Source organism: Lemur catta, chromosome X (assembly GCF_020740605.2).
Source record: "Lemur catta isolate mLemCat1 chromosome X, mLemCat1.pri, whole genome shotgun sequence".
Lineage (NCBI taxonomy): Eukaryota > Metazoa > Chordata > Mammalia > Primates > Lemuridae > Lemur > Lemur catta.
In genome coordinates, this window is record NC_059155.1 from 51,176,749 (window position 1) to 51,188,598 (window position 11,850).

Sequence of the window (11,850 nt, forward strand, 5' to 3'; positions counted from 1 at the left end):
AGGCATGCCCTTCCCCTCTACAATGATCACCATGTCTGTAACCATTAGTTGTGAGTTTACCCCTGCCCAACCCCCTAATCCCTGGAGAATATTACTACCATGTGAGCACCATAGTGTTGATCAGTTAGTGCCAATTTGGCAGCCAGTACATGTAGAGGCTATTCCTCCAATCTTGTGATACCTCACTGCAGATAATGGGCTCAAGCTCAATCCAGGAAAATATAAGAGGTGCTAGATCACTGTCATTTCTTATAATTGAGTAATATTCCATTGTATACATATACCAAATTTTAATAATCCACTCATGAATTGATGGGCAATTGGGTTGTTTCCACATCCTTGCAATAGTTAATTGTGCTGCCATAAACATTTGGGTGCAGATGTCTTTATTATAGAATGTCTTTTGCTCTTTTAGGTAGATGCCTAATAGTGCTATTTCTGGATCGAACAGTATTTCTATTTTTAGCTCTTTGAGGTATCTCCAAATTCTTTTCCACAGAGGTTGCACCAATTTGCAGTCCCACCAGCAGTGTAAGAGTGTTTCCGTCTCTTCACATCCTCACCAGCATTTGTTATTTTGGGATTTTTTTGATAGAGGCCAATATCACTGGGGTTAGGTGATATCTCATTGTGGTTTTGATTTGCATTTCTCTAATGATTAGAGATGTTGAGAATTTTTTTAATATGCTTGCTGGCCATTATTCTGTCTTCTTTTGAAAAGTTTCTGTTCATTTCCTTTGCCCATTTATTGATGGGGTTGTTTGATTTTTTCTTGTTGATTTTTTTAAGTTGTAGATAGCTTCTTGTTATCATCCCTTTATCGGATGTGTAGAGAGCAAATATTTTCTCCCATTCTGTAGGCTGTCTGTTTGCTCTAATGATAGTTTCCTTGGCTGTGCAGAAGTTTTTTAATTTGATCAGGTCCCATTTATTTATTTTTGTTGCTGTGGTGATTGCTTTAGGGGTCTTCTTCAAAACTTCTTTGCCTAGGCTGATGTCTGAAAGGGTATTCCCAACATCTTCTTCTAGAATTCTTAAGGTTTCATGCCTTAGGTTTAAGTCTGTTATCCATCTTGAATTGATTTTTGTGAGAGGTGAGAGGTAGGGATCCAGTTTCAATCTTCTGCATGTAGCTATCCAGTTTTCACAGCACAATTTATTGAAAAGAGATTCTTTTCCCTAGTGTATATTTTTGTCTGCTTTGTCAAAGATTAGATTACCAAATGTGGATGGTTTCATCTCTGGATTCTCAGTCCTGTTCCAAAGGTCTATGTCTCTATTCTTCTGCCAGTACCATGCTGTTTTAGTTACTATAGCCTTGTAATACAACTTGAAGTCTGGTAGACTGATACCTCCCTGTTTGTTATTTTTAATTAAGATTGCTTTGGCTATACGAGGTCTTCTCTGGTTCCATAGAAAGTATAGAATTATTTTTTCTAGATCTGTAAAGAATGATGATGTGTACCAAAATTTCTTTATCCATTCATTTGTTTATGGACACTTAAGTTGATTCCAAATCTTGGCTATCATGAATAGTGCTGCAATAACCATGTGAGTGCAGATATCTTTTTGATACACTGAATTCCCTTCTTTGGGATATATACCTTGTAGTGGGATTGCTGGGTCATATGTTATTTCTATTTTCAGGTTTTAAAGAACCTCCATATTGTTCTCCACAGTGGTTGCACAAATTCACATTCCCACCAACAGTGTCTGAGCGTTCCCCTTTCTCCACATCCTTGCCAGCATTTGTTACTGCCTGTCTTTCTGATAAAAGCCATTTTAACTGGGGTGAGATGATATCTCATTGTAGTTTTGATTTGCATTTCTCTAATGACTAATGATGTTGACCATTTTTTCATATACCTATTGTCCATTTGTATGTCTTCTTTTGAGAAATGTTTATTCAAACATTTTTTAATCAGATTATTTGATTTGTTTCCTATCAAGTTGTTGAAGCTCCTTATATATTTTAGTTATTAATCCCTTGTCAGATAGGTAGTTTGCAAATATTTTCTACCATTTTGTGGGTTGTCTCTTAACTTTTTTGATTGTTTCCCTTGGTGTGCAAAAGGTTTTTAGCTTGATGTGATCCCTTTTGTCCAATTTTGCTTTGGTTGCCTATCCTTTGAGGGTATTACTCAAAAAGTCTTTGCCCAGACCAATGTCCTGAAGTGTTTCCACCAATATTTTCTTTTAGTAGTTTCATAGTTGTAGGTCTTAGATTTAAGTGTTTAATCCATTTTTATTTTATTTTTGTATATGGCAAGAGATAAAGGTCTAGTTTCATTCCTCTGCATGTGGATATCTGGTATTCCCAGCACCATTTATTAAAGAGACTGTCTTTTCTCCACTGTATATTCTTCACAACTTTGTCAAAGATAATTTCACTGTAGATGTGTGGATTTATTTCTGGGTTCTCTATTCTGTCCCATTGGTCTATATGTCTGTTTTTATGCCAGTATTATGCTGTTTTGGTTACTACAGCTCTGTTGTATAATTTGAAGTCAGGTAATCTGATTTTTCCAGTCTTGTTCTTTTTGCTCAGGATGGCTTTGGCTATTCTGGGTCTTTTGTGGTTCTATCTAAATTGTAGGATTATTTTTTTCTATTTCTGAGAAGAATGTCGTTGGTATTCTGATGAGGATTGCATAGTATCTGTAGATAGTTTTGGGTAGTATGGACATTTTAACAATATTGATCTTCCAATCCATGAGATGGAATATTTCTCCATTTTTTTATGCCCTCTTCAATTTCTTTCATCAATGTTTTATAGTTTTCATTATAGAGATCTTTCACTTCTTTGGTTAAGTTTATTCATAGATATTTTATTTTATTTGTAGCTATTATAAGTACGATTACTTTCTTGGTTTCTTTTTCAGATTGTTTACTGTTGGTGTATAGAAATGCTACTGATTTTTACATATTGATTTTGTATTCTGCAACTTTACTGAATTTGTTTATCAATTCAGTAAAGTTTTTCTGTGAAATCTTTAGTTTTCTCTAGATATAAGATTATATCCTCTGCAATCAAGGATAATTTGACTTCTTCCTTTCCAATTTCTTTCTTTAGTCCGATTGCTCTAGCTAGCACTTCCAATACTATGCTGAATAACAGTGGTGCGAGTGGGCAACCTTGTCTTGTTCCAGATCTTAAAGGAAAGGCTTTCAGTTTTTCCTCAATTCAATATGATACTAGCTGTGAATCTGTCATATATGGCTTTTATCATGTTTTGCTAAGTTCCTTCTATACCTAGTTTTTTGAGAGTTTTTATCATGAAGGATGTTGAATTTTATCAAATACTTTTTCAGCATCAATTGAAATGAACATATGGTTTTGTGTTTCCTTCTGTTGATATGATGCATCACATTGAATGATTTGCATATGTTGAACCATCCTTTGCATCCCTGGCATGAATCCCACTTGATCATGATGGATAATCTTTTTAATGTGTGTTGAATTCAGTTTGCTAGTATTTTGTTGATGATTTTTGCATCCATGTTTATCAGGAATATTGGCCTATGGTTTTCTTTTTCTGTTGTGTCTTTTTCTGGTTTTGGTATCAGGGTGATATAGGCCTTGTAGAATGAGTTTGGGAGCATTCCCCCTTCCTTGATTTTTTGGTATAGTTTAAGTAAGATTGGTATTAGTTCTTTGAATGTTTGGTAGAATTGAGCAGTAATGCCATCAGGTCCTGGGCTTTTCTTTGATGGGAGATTTTTTTTATTACTGCCTCTATCTTGTTACTTGTTATTGGTTTATTCAGGTTTTAGATTTCTTTCTGGTTCAATCTTGGTAAGTTGTATGTGTGTAGGAATTTATCCATTTCTTCTAGGTTTTCTAATTTATTGGCATACAGTTGCTCATAGTAGTCTCTTATTACTAAGTATTTAATTTTTGTTACTATTGTAAATGTGATTGTTTTCTTAATTTCCTTTTTAAATTGTTCATTACTAATATATATAACCATTACTGGTTTTTATGTTTATTTTGTATCCTGCAACATTACTGAATTTATCAGTTCTAAAAGTTTTTTTATGGAGTCTTTAGAGTTTCCTATATATAAAATCATGTCATTAGCAAAGAGACAATTTTACTTCATCCTTTCTTATTAGGATATCTTTTAGTTCTTTTTCTTGCCTAATTGCTCTGTCTAGGACTTCTAATGCTATGTTGAAAAGAAGTGGTGAGAGTGGACATCCTTATCTTGTCCCTGATCTTAGGGGAAAAACTTTCAACATTTCACCACTGAGAATGATTTTATCTATGGGTTTGCCACATATGGTCTTTACTGTGTTGATGTAAATTCTCTCTATACCTAATCTTCTGAGTATTTTTATCATGAAAAGGTGTTGGATTTTGTCAAATGCTTTCTCTGGATCTATTGAGATGGTCATATGATTTTTAGCCTTCATTTTGTTGATGTGGTATATCACATTTATTGATTAGCATATGTTGAACCATCCTTACATCTAAGGGTTAAATCTCATTTGATTATGGTGAATAATTCATTTAATGTGTTCTTGAATTTAGTTTGCTAATATTTTGTTGATCACTTCTGCATCTATGTTTATCAGGAGTATTGGCCTATAATTTTCTTTCCTTGTAGTGTCTTTGTCTGGTTTTGGTCAGAGTAATGCTAGCCTTGTAAAGTGAGTTTGGAAGTATTCCCTCTACTTTGATTTTGTGGCAGAGTTTGAGAAGAATTGGTATTAGTTCTTCTTTAAATGTTTAGTAGACTTCAGCAGTGAAGCTGTCCAGTCCTGGGCTTTTCTTTCGTGGGAGACATTTTATTACTGATTCAATCTCCTTACTCATTATTAGTCTGTTCGGATTTTTCTGTTTCTTCATGATTCAGTCCTGGTAGTTTGTATGTGTTTAAGAATTTATCTATTTTTGTCTAGGTAAGCTAAATAATATTGTGAAAATGTACATACTAGTCAAAATGTTCTGCAGATTAAATGCAATCTCTATCAAAATTCCAATGTCATTTTTTTTACAGAAATGGGAAAAACAATCCTCAGATGTGTATGGAACCACAGAAAACACTGAATAACCAAAATATCCTTGAGCAAAAAGAACAAAGCTGAATGTATCACACTCCTTGATTTCAAAACATATTATTAAGTGATTGTAATCAAAACAGCATAGTACTTACATAAAAATAGACACATCAACCAATGGCATAGACCAGAAAACCCAGTAATAAACCCATTCATTTACTGTCAACTGATTTGAACAAAGATGCCAAGAACACACAGTGGGGAAAGGACAGTCTCTTTAATAAATGGTTCTGGAAAAACAATATCCACATCCAGAAGAATAAATTGGACTCTTATCATACACCACATACAAAAATCAACTCAGAATGGATTCATACAAAAATCAACTCAGAATGGATTAAAGCCTTAAATTTAAGATGCAAAACTGTAAAACTACTGAAGAAAACATGGGCAAAATCTCCACAACATTTGTCTGGGAAATAATTCTTTGTATATGACCCCAAAAACACAGGCAATAAAAACAAAAATAGACAAATGATATGGCATCAAACTAAAAAGCTTCTGCACAGCAAAAGAAACAATTAATAAAGTGAATAGACAACCTACAGAATGGGAGAAAATATTTGCAAAGCATGTATCATACAAATGGTTAATACTCAAAATATATAACAAACAGCTCAATAGCAAGAAATATAATCTGATTAAAACATGGGCAAAGGACCTGAGCAGAATTTTCCCAAAAGAAGACATACAAGTGACCAATAGGCACATGAAAAAAATTCTCAACATCACTATCATTAAAGAAATGCAAATTAAAACCACAATGAGATATTATCTCACATTTGTTACAATGGCTTTTAGCAAAATGATGAAAGGTAAGTGCTGGAAAGGATACAGAGAAAAGGAAATTCTTATACACTGTTGGTGAGAATATTAATTAGTACAGACATTATGGAAAATGATGTGATGTTTCCTCAAACAAATAAAAATAAAACTACCATATGACCCAGTAATCCTACTTCTGGCTATATATCCAAAGGAAATGAAATCAATATGTCAAAGGGACATCTGCACTCCCACATTCATTGCAGCATTATTCACAATAGCAAAGATACGGAAACAATCTAAGTGTCCATCAGTGGATGAATGGATAAAGAAAATGTGATATATATGTATAATTAAATATTACATAGCCTTTAAAAAGGGGAAAATCATGTCATTTGCATGAACATGGGTGAATATGTAAGACGTTATACTGAGTGAAATAAGCTAGGCAGAGAAAGATAAATATGGCATGATCTCACTTATATATGGAATCTAATGAAGCGGAACTCATAGAAGTAGTGAGGAGAATGATGGTTCCCAAACACTGGGAGGAGGGGAGAGGAAATGAGGTGTTGTTGATCAAAAGGTACAAAGTTTCAGATAGATAGGAAGAATAGGTTTTGAGATGTATTGAATAGTATGGTGACTATAGTCAATAATAATGTTATTGTGAGTTTTAAAACAACTAAGAGTAAATTTCAAATGTCTCATCATAAAAAATCATAGGTAAGGACTATGATGGATACATTAATTGGCTTGATTTAATCATGCTACATTTTATGCATATATCAAAATATTGCATGGTACCCCAGAAATGTATATGATTTATCAATCAAAATTTTTAAATAAATAAAACCTAAAAATATTAAAATTATATGTTACATATATGTGTATGTATATGTATGTATGCGTGTGTATATATAGAGAGAGAGAAAGAAAGAGAGACAGACAGACAGATATATAAAATCATTCTCTCCATTAAGAACCCACACTATCCGTGGCAGGCATGATCTATGAGTACTTACTGCTCCTTACGACCAACCCTTCCCCAAAGGATCCCTTTCCTAATACTTGGGCTAATACTTGGTATCTAGCCCTCAGAAGACAAGAAAGTGTCCCTTTTATCTCTAATCAAACCTATGAAGTGATTAAGTGTTAAGGCTCTGGAGACAGCCAACCTGGAATTCAATCTTTCACTTATACTTCAATTTTCTGCCACTTCCTAGGTGCGGACATTAGGAAGTTATTTAAACCTCATTGTGCTTCAGTTCCCTAATCTATAAAATGGAGATAACAGTAGTACCCACCTCAGAAGGTTGTGAAGATTACATGAATAATATATGGTAGGCATGTAAAAGAACTCCTAGCACATAGAAGCTTCTCAATAAAGGTCATCTGGCATTATCTGGGAAGTCTGAATAACTTTGACCAGCAGTTCTGACTGCTATGTTTTAGTCAAAGGAAGCCATAATTTCTACTCTTCTGATTCATTTCAGTTTTTACAAGAAATCTTTAGGATACTTTTCATTCTTAGGCAATGGTCAGATATAAAAATAATGTCAGGCAAAAGAACATTATAGATGCCAAAAAGCAATGTCAGTTTATACCCAGAGCCTAGTTTAGGAGGATAAACATGTTTGCCCACCATCCCCATCTCACTTAAAATGTTCTTCTCCTCAATTTCCACTAATCTAAATCCTTCCCATCCTTCAAGGACAAGTTGAAGTCCCACCTTCTTCAGAAAGTCTTCCCTGACTCCAGCCTTCATGAACTGCTTTATCCTCCAAATTCATAGAGCATTTTTTACTAATGCCAAGTAGCATAGCTTTTAGTCCAATAACATTTCATAAGTAATTCAGTTTGGGAGTTTTGTCTTAGATGTGAGGGTGATCTAGCTATCTACCACCTCCCTAATCACCAGAACTGAGGTACGTAACTCACATAAATGTTTACCTTTTCTTCCTTAGTACCCCTGTTGGTAGAAAGAAGAACAGTGGTCATTGCATACATACAGAAGTCTGATTTCTAAGCCCAATGTGAATGAGAATATATGAATATTATTTAAAAACAGGATTACTGGGATCTCTTAAAATCTGGCATAATGTTTAAAGAGGGTAAATATCTGTTGGATGGATGGACCAAGGAATAGTAATGCTGGCACACAATACAAAACATATAAAGTAGATCCACTCAAATCTAATGGTCTAATGAATGCTTAAATTAAAATGGCTATGACGGCAAAAGACATGGTTTTAGGGAATGCAAAGACTTTGTCTCAGTTTTTTAAAACAAAACTTTTTACTAGATATATCTTGATCAAGAGAGAAGTTTTTGATGGATACAGTGAAATTTCTAGAAGTGGGGCTGAGCCCCTTTTATGTAGTATTTTTGACCAACAAGGGAACTTTCTAGAAAGAAGAGTCCTGTTATGTGATCTGAAATATGAAGGGTAATCAGTGTAAAATACAAAATCAAAATTCACATCATTCATAGAAATGACTTAGTACTAAGCAAAACATTCCATTCCATTAGTAGGCTAGAGAGAAAAACAGTGATGTAATACTTAAATACATGTAACCATGACTTGAATTTTTATACTAGTTTCCTTTCAAGTCCACTGTAAATTCATACGCCCCCTGTAAATTTTCCTTTCAGAGCTGTCAGGCATAAAAAAAATTCAAAGAAAAAGGTTTTAAACTCTGAGCATCCTAAATAAGTAATTTCTATGAGATAATGTGTTTAAAGGGCTTTGTATATTTAAAAGTGGGAACTTAGAGGAATTCTGTTAAAATTCTTCCACTGCTCACCATCCCCAGTCACCTATATTACCATTCTATAGCCATGGTTATGACCACAACTTAGTGCCTGATTACATAGTTCTATGTCTGAAATGCATTAACAAATAAAAATAAAAATAAAAATGACCAAGATTACCTCTTTTTGTGTGTCCATAGTTCTCCTACTTAAAAAAAAATATTTTCTTCCTTCTCCATCTGTCTTCTCTCCTTTTTCTCATTCATTCCTCTCTCCTACTAATTTCATTTCCTTGCACTACTCTCTACCCACTTTTTCTCTTCTTTTTCTTCTCTGATCCATCATTTCTAACTCACATTTTCTCTTTCTTCTTCAACTTTGTATGTTATCTCACTCCCTTCTCTATCATCTCTCATCACTCTCTCCTTTTTCTATTCCTAGTTTCTGCATATGTCTCTGCCTCTGTTTCTCTATATCTCTGTTGACCTCTCTCTTTCTTTATTTGTCATTGACTTTCTCTTTAACACAACTCCAACTGAGCTCAAATATCTCTAATGCTAGGCTACTCACTGTATACTACGATCTCCCAACCTTTCTAAAATAGAACTTTTCATCAGTTTGTAGTGTTTAATGGCAATCTCCATTCCTCATAGAGCTACATGCTCTTATTTATGGTGATTTTTAAAGGATTTCTCCCTAAAAAATTAATTTTGTATTTTTGCAAAATTGGTGACACTAAAGGAATTACTCTGGATGTCACAATAGGTGGGCAGGAAATAGCTGCCCAGGATGAACCAAGTCATCAAGGAATATTGCTTCAAAAGACTGCGCAAACACTAAGAAATTACGATCCTGTGCATTTTCTACTTCATTTCTCTTCTCTGTGACATGACACTATAGTGGGAAGTCAGGAGGCCTGGATTTAGTCCTGGCTTTGGCACTATTTTCTTCTCTTTATGACTTTAGAACTTTCATTTAATAGTAATATAGCCTTGCAATCCTCATCTGCTAAATAAGGAATAAAAAATCTTGACCACCAGATCCACATCCTAGAGTCTCTCAAGATCAAATGAGATAATTTGAATATGAAAGTGTTATTATAATGCACAAGACTTTTATATAGAGGTTCAGGTTCTTCTGAACTCTGATAACTCACTCAGCTGAGAAAGGATATAGGATCCTTACCTAAAAGCTTAAGTTTCACCATCATAAAGAGTGAAAGGATTTGGAGATGGAGCCAATGTTGAACTGTAAGCTGAACATATTTTCAAGCCTTAATCCACACCCAAAGATGGAATGCTGAAATTCTTTCTGATGACTTTGCCTTTGATGGATTGATTGTGGTTGACAAATGCTTCCTTAAACAGTTATTAGAAAGTAAATAAGCCTTTGGTCTTTTTTCTTCCTTTCCCCTAATGTGTGTTAACATCATCATCATTAAAAAGTAACAATTAAACACTTTGTTCTTCCTGGTACTATGTCAAGCCTGGTACAGATGTAAGTGCCCTCTGATCATTTACAATCTAAGACAAACAACAAAAATGAGTTTTAAAAAATAATATATTGGCCGGGCGCAGTGGCTCATGCCTGTAATCCTAGCACTTGGGAGGCCGAGGTGGGAGGATCGTTTGAGCTCAAGAGTTCGAGACCAGCCTGAGCAAGAGCAAGGCCCCGTCTCTACTAAAAAAAAAAAAAAAAAAGAAATTATATGGACAACTAAAAAATATATATAGAAAAAACTAGCCGGGCATGGTGGCGCATGCCTGTAGTCCCAGCTACTGGGGAGGCTTAGTCAGTAGGATTGCTTGAGCCCAGCAGTTTGAGGTTACTGTGAGCTAGGCTGACGCCACAGCACTCTAGCCCAGGCAACAGAGTGAGACTCTGTCTCAAATAAATAAATAAATAAATAAAATAAAAAATATTGACATTTGAAGATATTAAGTAATGTAGATGAGGCAAAATGGATTAGTGTAAAGGCTAAGAGTTCAGATGCCTAGTTTCTAGTCCTGATGCCATTTCTGATTTGTTGTACAATTTAGAGCAAGTCTTATTATCTTTTTGAGCCTTGGTCTTCTCTCTTTAAAATTAAAGAGTGAGGCTAGGTTATGTAAGAGCCTCTTCTGCTCTGGAGTTCTATGAGTTAATGACAAGATGAGACATTTTAGTTGAACTGTTTTTTGGTTTTCCTTTCAGGTCTTGATGCCTACCAATTATAAAGGTAAAACGGAACAATTTTTCCTAGAAAATAGTGAATATAACTTCCTGTTCTGCCAAGATGGAATAACCTATTCCTCCTAGGCCCTCCCATTTACAACTAAAAAATCCTCAACATAACAACAAAAAAACCATAGGAAGACTCTGAAATGTTGGAACAAAGAAGACAGGCTACCTAGGGACCTCAGGACTTGAGGAACAACAAGGCAGTGAGTTCTCTGCGTTTACTTATTGCCCCCCGTACATATATCATACACAAGACACGCCAAAATCCTTCTACTTAGAACTATCAATAGGCAGACTAAAAAAAGCTCCAAGAAAAGTCTGTTTCCTATATCCAAAGGCCTGAGAAAAGAATGGCCTAACAACAGAAAGTCTTTCTGGAAATTCCTATCCCACTATAGCCAAACACTGATGGAAAAAACACAGCCACACTTCTAGCTGATATTCAAACTCAATGCACTCCCCCAATTCCTGCCCCAAAGAAGCAAGTGACATTAGTGAAGCCAAACAGGGAGCTAGCTAATCTTCTATCTTCCACCTGACAGAGGCAGAGGAACTTGGATTCCCCCCAACAGTGCTCTAGTGCTGTCAGTAGGGGCCAGCAGGGAGCTGATCTTCCATTCCTGCCTGAAAGAAGCAGTCAGTGGTCTGATTGCCACAGCAAGGTAGTGTCAATATCACCCAGTATCAAGGAGGCAGAATGAGACAGGGGAAGTTAAGTAACAGTAAACAAGCTGAAAATTAGATTAGAGAACAATTCCATCTACAATAGCATTTTAAAAATCCCTTAGGAATTAATTTAACAAAAGAAGTACAAAACTTACACGTTGAAAGAATAAAATTTTGTTTAAAAAATTAACCAATACTTCAATAAACAGAAAGACATCCCATGCTCAGGGATCACGATCCTTAATATTTTAAGATGATAATATTACCCAGAGTTGACCTACAGATTTATCTTAGTCCATATGTGCTACTATAACAAAATACCTAAGACTGGATAATTTATAAAGAACAGAAATTTATTTCTCACAGTTCTGGAAGCTGGGA